Below are 9,206 nucleotides of genomic sequence, written 5' to 3'. Positions count from 1 at the left end.
ACCATATTGCCTTGATTACTGTAGCTTCGTAGTGTAGTCTGAAGTCAGGGAGTCTGATTTCTCCAGCTCCGTTTTTTTCCCTCAAGACTGCTTTGGCTATTCGGGGTCTTTTGTGTCTCCATACAAATTTTAAGATTTTTTGTTCTAGTTCCATAGAAAATGCCATTGGCAATTTGATAGGGATTGCACTGAATCTGTAGATTGCTTTGGGTAGTATAGTCATTTTCACAATATTGATTCTTCCAATCCAAGAACATGGTATATCTCTCCATCTGTTGGTATCATCTTTAATTGCTTTCATCACTGTCTTAAAGTTTTCTGCATACAGGTCTTTTGTCTCCCTAGGTAGGTTTATTCCTAGGTATTTTATGCTTTTTGTTGCAGTAGTAAATGCGAGTGTTTCCTTAATTTCTCTTTCAGATATTTCATCATTAGTGTATAGGAATGGAAAAGATTTCTGTGCATTAATTTTGTATCCTGCAACTTTACCAAATTCATTGATTAGCTCTAGTAGTTTTCTGGTGGCATTCTTAGGTTTCTCTATGTATACTATCATGTCACCTGCAAACAATGACAGTTTTACTTCTTCTTTTCAAATTCGTATTCCTTTTATTTCTTTTTCTTCTCTGACTGCCATGGATAGGACTTCCAAAACTATGTTGAATAATAGTGGTGAGAGTGGACATCCTTGTCTTTTTCCTGATCTTAGTGGAAATGCTTTCAGTTTTTCACCACTGAGAATGATGTTTGCTGTGGGTTTGTCATATATGGCCTTTATTATGTTGAGGTATGTTCCCTCTATGCCCACTTTCTGGAGAGTTTTTATCATAATTCGGTGTTGAATATTGTTAAAAGCTTTTTCTACATCTATTGAGATAATCATATGCTTTTATTCTTCAATTTCTCAATATGGCATATCACATTGATTAATTTGTGTATGTTGAAGAATGCTTGCATGCTTGGGATAAATCCCACTTGATCATGATGTATGATCCTTTTTAATGTGTTGTTGAATTCTGTTTGCTAGTATTTTTTTGAGGATTTTTGCATCTATATTCATCAGTGATATTGGTCTGTAATTTTCTTTTTTTGTAGTATCCTTGTCTGGTTTTGGTATCAGGGTGATGGTGGCCTCACAGAATGAGTTTGGGAGTGTTCCTTCCTCTGCAGTTTTTTGGAAGAGTTTGAGAAGGATGGGTGTTAGCTCTTCTGTACATGTTTGATAGAATTCACCTGTGAAGCCATATAATCCTGGATTTTCATTTGTTGGAAGATTTTTAATCACAGTTTCAATTTCATTACTTGTGATTGGTCTGTTCATATTTTCTATTTCTTCCTGGTTCAGTCTTGGAAGGTTATACCATTCTAAGAATTTGTCCATTTCTTCCAGGTTGTCCATTTTATTGGCATGCAGTTGCTTGTAGTAGTTTCTTAGGATGCTTTGTATTTCTGTGGTGTCTATTGTAACTTCTCCTTTTTCATTTCTAATTTTATTGATTTGAGTCCTCTCCTTCTTTTTCCTGATGAGTCTGGCTAATGGTTTACAATTTTGTTTATCTTCTCAAAGAACCAGATTTTAGTTCTATTGATCTTTGCTATTCTTTTCTTTGTTCCTATTTCATTTATTTCTGCTCTGATCTTTATGAGTTCTTTCCTTCTGCTAACTTTGGATGTTGTTTGTTCTTCTTTCTCTAGTTCCTTTAGGTGTAAGGTTAGATCGTTTATTTGAGATTTTTCTTGTTTCCTGAGGTAGGCTTGTATAGCTATAAACTTCCCTCTTAGAACTGCTTTTGCTGCATCCCATAGGTTTTGGATTGTCGTGTATTCATTGTCATTTGTCTCTAGGTATTTTTTGATTTCCTCTTTGACTTCTGTAGTGATCGCTTGGTTATTTAGTAACGTATTGTTTAGCCTCCATGTGTTTGTGTTTTTTACGTTTTTTCCCTTGTAATTCATTTCTAAACTCATAGCATTGTGGTCAGAAAAGATACTTGATATGATTTCACTTTTCTTAAATTTACTGAGGCTTGATTTGTGAAACAAGTTGTGATCTATCCTGGAGAATGTTCCATGCGCACTTGAGAAGAAAGTATAATCTGCTGTTTGGGGATGGAATGTCCTATAAATATCAATTAAATCTATCTGGTCTATTGTGTCATTTAAAGCTTCTGTTTCCTTATTTATTTTCATTTTGGATGATTTGTCCATTGGTGTAAGTGCAGTGTTACAGTCCCCCACTATTATTGTGTTACTGTCGATTTCCTCTTTTACAGCTGTTAGCAGTTGCCTTATGTATTGAGGTGCTCCTATGTTGGGTGCATCTATATTTATAATTGTTATATCTTCTCCTTGGATTGATCCCTTGATCATTATGTAGTGTACTTCCTTGCCTCATGTAACATTCTTTCTTTTAAAGTCTATTTTATCTGATATGAGTATTGCTACTCCAGCTTTCTTTTGATTTGCATTTGCGTGGAATATCTTTTTCCATTCCCTCACTTGCAGTCTGTATGTGTCCCTAGGTCTGAAGTGGGTCTCTTGTAGACAGCATATATATGGGTTTTGTTTTTGTATCCATTCAGCAAGCCTGTGTCTTTTGGTTGGAGCATTATTCCACTCACCTTTAAGGTAATTATCAATATGTATGTTCCTATGACCATTTTCTTAATTGATTTGGGTTTGTTTTTGTAGGTCCTTTTCTTCCCTTGTGTTTCCCACTTAGAGAAGTTCCTTTAGCATTTGTTGTAGAGCTGGTTTGGTGGTGCTGAATTCTCTTCACTTTTGCTTTTCTGTAAAGTTTTGATTTCTCCATCGAATCTGAATGAGATCGTTCCGGGTAGTGTAGTCGTGTTTTTAGGTCCTTCCCTTTCATCACTTTACGTATATCACACCACTGCCTTCTAGCTTGTAGAGTTTCTGCTGAGAAATCAGCTGTTAACCTTATGGGAGTTCCCTTGTATGTTGTTTGTCATTTTTCCCTTGCTGCTTTCAATAATTTTTCTTTGTCTTTAATTTTTGCCAATTTGATTACTATGTGTCTCAGCGTGTTTCTCCTTGGGTTTATCCTGTATGTTACTCGCTGTGCTTCCTGTACTTGGGTGGCTATTTCCTCTCCCATGTTAGGGAAGTTTTCGACTATAATCTCTTCAAATATTTTCTCGGGTCCTTTCTCTATTCTCCTCTGGGACCCCTATAATGTGAATGTTTTTGCGTTTAATGTTGTCCCAGAGGTCTCTTAGGCTGTCTTCATTTCTTTTCATTCTTTTTTCTTTATTCTGTTCCACAGCAGTGAATTCCACCATTCTGTCTTCCAGGTCTCTTACCCGTTCTTCTGCCTCAGTTATTCTGCTATTGATTCCTTCTAGTGTAGTTTTCATTTCAGTTATTGTATTGTTCATCTCTGTTTGTTTAATTCTTCTAGGTCTTTGTTAAACATTTCTTGCATCTTCTCGATCTTTGCCTCCATTCTTTTTCCGAGGTCCTGGATCATCTTCACTATCATTATTCTGAATTCTTTTTCTGGAAGGTTGCCTATCCCCATTTCATTTAGTTGTTTTTCTGGGATTTTATCTTGTTCCTTCATCTGGTACATAGCCCTCTGTCTTTTCATCTTGTCTATCTTTCTGTGAATGTCTGTAGGTGTTTCTAAAACTTTGCTTTGTTTCACTTTAAATGTTCTATTCTTTTCTAAAATACCTGTAGTTTCATACCTTCCAACTTTTGTAAGAACAATTGGTCAAAAACATGGCAATAAATGTGTCAGAACAACAGAACTGTTAAGAAAAGCGTTTGGTAGGTATGAAATATAAAATATATTGTATGCAAATTGCTAATGCTTATAAAACAGGAAGTATCTAGACCTCAAATCTTCATAAGGTAAAGACAGAAATGTTGACTTGCAAGGAAAGGGAAAATGAGTCCCTTTTATCTGGAAAAAAAGGCATTTTTTTAAACAGGAAGGAACTTTTGCAATCTAATCCAAGCTCTTTATTTTAAAGATGGGTAATATGAAATCCAGAATGTGGAAATAATCTGCCCAAAATGTTGATTTGTGGGCATGAGATACACTGTGAAATAATGTTCCTGGATGGAGATGTAGGTCAAAATCCAAGCATAAAATAGTAACTGCAAAAGCAAGATCATGTCTTTCATTAGGTTCTCCATCCATACAGGCTTAATGACCACTTACAACAATCAGGGCAAAGGGAAACCCTTGGCAGATTAAAAAAAAAAAAATGTTGGTTGTGGGACAGTTACGGTCAACTGACTGATTTTTATTATATTTGCAAATCACATGCCTGCAATCCAGGTAGTTACCATCGGAGTGACAGAGGTTGCCTCCATTATTGGCAAAATCCAAAAATCCTACTAGTTTTCCAGTAGGTGGGTCAGAGGACATATCCACTGAGAGCTTTTTATTTATGGTCTCTTTACTGAACTAACAAAACATAACAAATTAATCTCTAACTGCTAATCACAAAGTCCACCAGATATATTTATAAAGAACTCAGTTTCCAAAGAAAACAATCCATTACTTTCCAGACACACCCCCTCAACAGGTTGGAGGAAGATTTAAATTGTGCTTTCCAAAACTCAACTTATTTTGGGATTGGTTCAAGATGGAAGAGTAGAAGGACGTGCTCTCACTCCCTCTTGTCAGAGCACCAGAATCACAACTAACTGCTGAACAATCATCGACAGGAAGACACTGGAACTCAAAAAAAAAGACACCCCACATCCAAAGACAAAGAAGCCCCAATGAGAGGGTAGGAGGGGTGCAAACAAAATAAAATCAGGGGCTTCCCTGGTGGCGTAGTGGTTGAGAGTCCACCTGCCGATGCAGGGGACACAGGTTCGTGCCCCGGTCCAGGAAGATCCCACATGCCACAGAGCAGCTGGGCCTGTGGGCCATGGCCTCTGAGCCTGTGCGTCTGGAGCCTGTGCTCCGCAACAGGACAGGCCACAACAGTGAGAGGCCCGCGTAATGCAAAATACATAAATAAATAAATAAAAATTAAATAAATAAATAAATAAATAAATAAATAGATAATAAATATATAAATAAATAATATATAATTATTATATATATTATATATATTAATAATATATATTATATAAATTATATAATATAATAATATATAATATAAATATATAAATAAATAAATAAATAAATAAATAAATAAAATAAAATCCCATAATGGCTGGGTGGGTGACTCACAAACTGGAGAACACTTATACCACAGAAGTCCACTCACTAGAGTGAAGGTACTGAGCCCCACGTCTGGCTTCCCAACCTGGGGGTCCAGCAGCAGGAGGAGGAAATCCTAGAGAATCAGACTTTGAAGGCTAGAGTGGTTTGATTGCAGGACTTCAACAGGACTGGGGGAAACAGAGACTCCATTCCTGGAGGGCACACACAAAGTAGTATGTGCATCGGGACCCAGGGAAAGGAGCAGTGACCCCATAGGAGACTGAACCAGACCTACATGCTAGTGTTGGAGGGTCTCCTGCAGAGATCTGGGGTGGCTGTGGCTCACAGTGAGGACAAGGACACTGGCAACAGAAGTTCTGGGAAGTACTCCTTGGTGTGAGCCCTCCCAGACTTGCCATTAGCCCCAACAAAGAGCCCAGGTAGGCTCCAGAGTTGGGTCGCTCAGGCCAAACAACCAGCAGGGAGGGAACCCAGCCCCACCCATGAGCAGACAAGCAGATTAAAGTGTTACTGACCTCTGCTCACCAGAGCAACACCCAGCTCTACCCACCACCAGTCCCTCCCATCAGGAAGCATACACAAGCCTCTTTCATAGCCTCATCCACCAGAGGGTAGAGAACAGAAGCAAGAAGAACTACAATCCTGCAGCCTGTGGAACAAAAACAACATTCACAGAAATATAGACAAGATGAAAAGGCAGAGCGCTATGTACCAGATGAAGGAACAAGATAAAACCACAGGAAAACAACTAAATGAAGTGGGGATAGGCAATGTTCCAGAAAAAGAATTCAGAGTAATGATAGTGAAGATGATCCAGGACCTCAGAGAAAGAATGGAAGCAAAGATCGAGAAGATGCAAGAAATGTTTAACAAAGACCTAGAAGAATTAAAGAACAAACAATCAGAGATGAACAATACAATAACTGAAATGAAAACTACACTAGAAAGAATCAATAGCAGAATAACTGAGGCAGAAGAATGGGTAAGAGACCTGGAAGACAGAATGGTGGAATTCACTGCTGTGGAACAGAATAAAGAAAAAAGAATGAAAAGAAATGAAGACAGCCTAAGAAACCTCTGGGACAACATTCAATGCAACCATATTAGCATTATAGGAGATCCAGAAGAAGAAGAGAGAGTGAAAGGACCTGAGAAAATATTTGAAGAGATTATAGTGGAAAACTTCCCTAACATGGGAAAGGAAATAGCCACCCAAGCCCAGGAAGCGGAGAGAGTCCCATACTGGATAAACACAAGGAGAAACACGCAGAGATACATACTACACAATACATACACAATTTGAGACACGTACTTCTCAAATTGGCAAAAATTAAAGACAAAGAAAAATTATTGAAAGCAGCAAGGGAAAAACGACAAATAACATACAAGAAAACTCCCATAAGGTTAACAGCTGATTTCTCAGCAGAAACTCTACAAGCCAGATGGGAGTGGCATGATATATTTAAAGTGATGAAAGGTAAGAACCTACAACCAAGATTACTTTAGCCAGCAAGAATCTCATTAAGATTTGATGGTGAAATCAAAAGCTTTATAGACAAGCAAAAGCAAAGAGGATTCAGCACCACCAAACCAGCTCTACAACAAATACTAAAGGAACTTCTCTAAGTGGGAAACACAAGAGAAGAAAAGGATGTACAAAAACAAACCCAATCAATTAAGAAAATGGTAATAGGAACATACATATCGATATTACCTTAAACGTGAATGGATTAAATGCTACGACCAAAAAGCACAGGCTCACTGAATGGATACAAAAACAAGACCCATATATATGCTGTCAACAAGAGACCCCCTTCAGACCTAGGGACACATACAGACTGAAAGTGAGGGGATGGAAAAAGATATTACATGCAAATGCAAATCAAAAGAAAGCTAGAGTAGCAATACTCATATCAGATAAAATAGACTTTAAAATAAAAAATGTTACAAGAGACAAGGAAGGACACTACATAATGATCAAGGGATCAATCCAAGGAGAAGATATAACAATTATAAATACATATGAACCCAACATAGGAGCACCTCAATACATAAGGCAACTGCTAACAGTTATAAAAGAGGAAATCAACAGTAACACAAAAATAGTGGAGGACATTAACAACTCACTACACCAATGGACAGATGATCCAAACAAAAAATTAATAAGGAAACACAAGCTTTAAATGACAAAATAGACCAGACAGATTTAATTGATATTTATAGGACATTACAGCCCAAACCAGCAGATTACACTTTCTTCTCAAGGGCGTATGGAACATTCTCCAGGACAGATCACATCTTGGGTCACAAATTAAGCCTCAGTAAATTTAAGAAAAGTGAAATCATATCAAGTATCGTTTCTGACCACAATGCTATGAGATTAGAAATGAATTACAGGGGGAAAAATGTAAAAAACACAAACACATAGAGGCTAAACAATACGTTCTAAATAACCAAGAGATCACTGAAGAAGTCATAGAGGAAATAAAAACATACCTAGAGACAAATGACAATGAAAACATGATGATCCAAACCTATGGGATGCACCAAAAGCACTTCTAAGAGGGAAGTTTACAGCAATGCAAGCCTACCTCAAGCAACAAAAAAATCTCAAATAAACAATCTAACCTTACACTTAAAGGAACTAGAGAATGAAGAACAAATGAAATCCAAAGTTAGCAGAAGGAAAGAAACCATAAGATCAGAGCAGAAATAAACGAAATAGAAACAATGAAAACAATAGCAAAGATAAATAAAACTAAAAGCTGGTTCTTTGAGAAGATAAACAAAATTGATAAACCATTAGCCAGACTCATCAAAAAAAAGAGAGGACTCAAATCAATAAAATTAGAAATGAAAAAGGAGAAGTTATGACACCGCAGAAATACAAAGCATCCTAAGTGACTACTACAAGCAACTCTATGCCAATAAAATGGACAACCTGGAAGATATGGAAAATTCTTAGAAATGTGTAACCTTCCAACACTGAACCAGAAAGAAATAGAAAATATGAACAGACCAATCACAAGTAATGAAATTGGAACTGTGATTAAAAATCTTCCAACAGGGCTTCCCTGGTGGTGCAGTGGTTGAGAGCCCGCCTGCCAATTCAGGGGACATGGGTTCGTGCCCTGGTCTGGGAGGATCCCACATGCCACGGAGCGGCTGGGCATGTGAGCCATGGCTGCTGAGCCTGCGCATCCGGAGCCTGTGCTCCGCAACGGGAGAGGCCACAACAGCGAGAGGCCCGTGTATCAAAAAAAAAAAAAAAAAAAAAAATCTTCCAACAAACAAAAGTCCAGGATCAGATGGCTTCACGGGTGAATTCTATTGAACGTTTAGAGAAGAGTTAACACCCATCCTTCTCAAACTCTTCCAAAAGATTGCAGAGGAAGGAACACTCCCAAACTTATTCTATGATGTCTCCATCACCCTGATACCAAAACCAGACAAAGATGTCACAAAATAAGAAAATTACAGACCAATACCACTGATAAACATAGATGTAAAAATCCTCAACAAAATACTAACAAACAGAATCCAACAGCACATTAAAAGGATCATACACCATGATCAAGTGAGGTTTATCCCAGGAATGTAAGGATTCTTCATTATACACAAATCAATCAGTGTGATACACCATATTAACAACCTGAAGGATAAAAACCGTATGATAATCTCAATAGATGCAGAAAAAGCTTTTCACAAAATTTAACACCCATTTATGATTAAAACTCTCCAAAAAGTGGGTATAGAGGGAACCTACCTCAACATAATAAAGACCATATACGACAAACCCACAGGCAACATTTTTCTCAATGGTGAAAAATTGAATGCATTTCCTCCAAGTTCAGGAATAAGACAACGATGCCCACTCTCACCACTATTATTCAATATAGTTTTGGAAGTTTTAGCCACAGCAATCAGAGAAGAAAAATAAATGAAAGGAATCCAATTTGGAAAAAAAAGAAGTAAAGTTGTCACTGTTTGAATA

Source organism: Orcinus orca, chromosome 13 (assembly GCF_937001465.1).
Source record: "Orcinus orca chromosome 13, mOrcOrc1.1, whole genome shotgun sequence".
In the NCBI taxonomy this organism is placed as follows: domain Eukaryota; kingdom Metazoa; phylum Chordata; class Mammalia; order Artiodactyla; family Delphinidae; genus Orcinus; species Orcinus orca.
Note: the sequence above shows the minus strand (reverse complement) of the source record.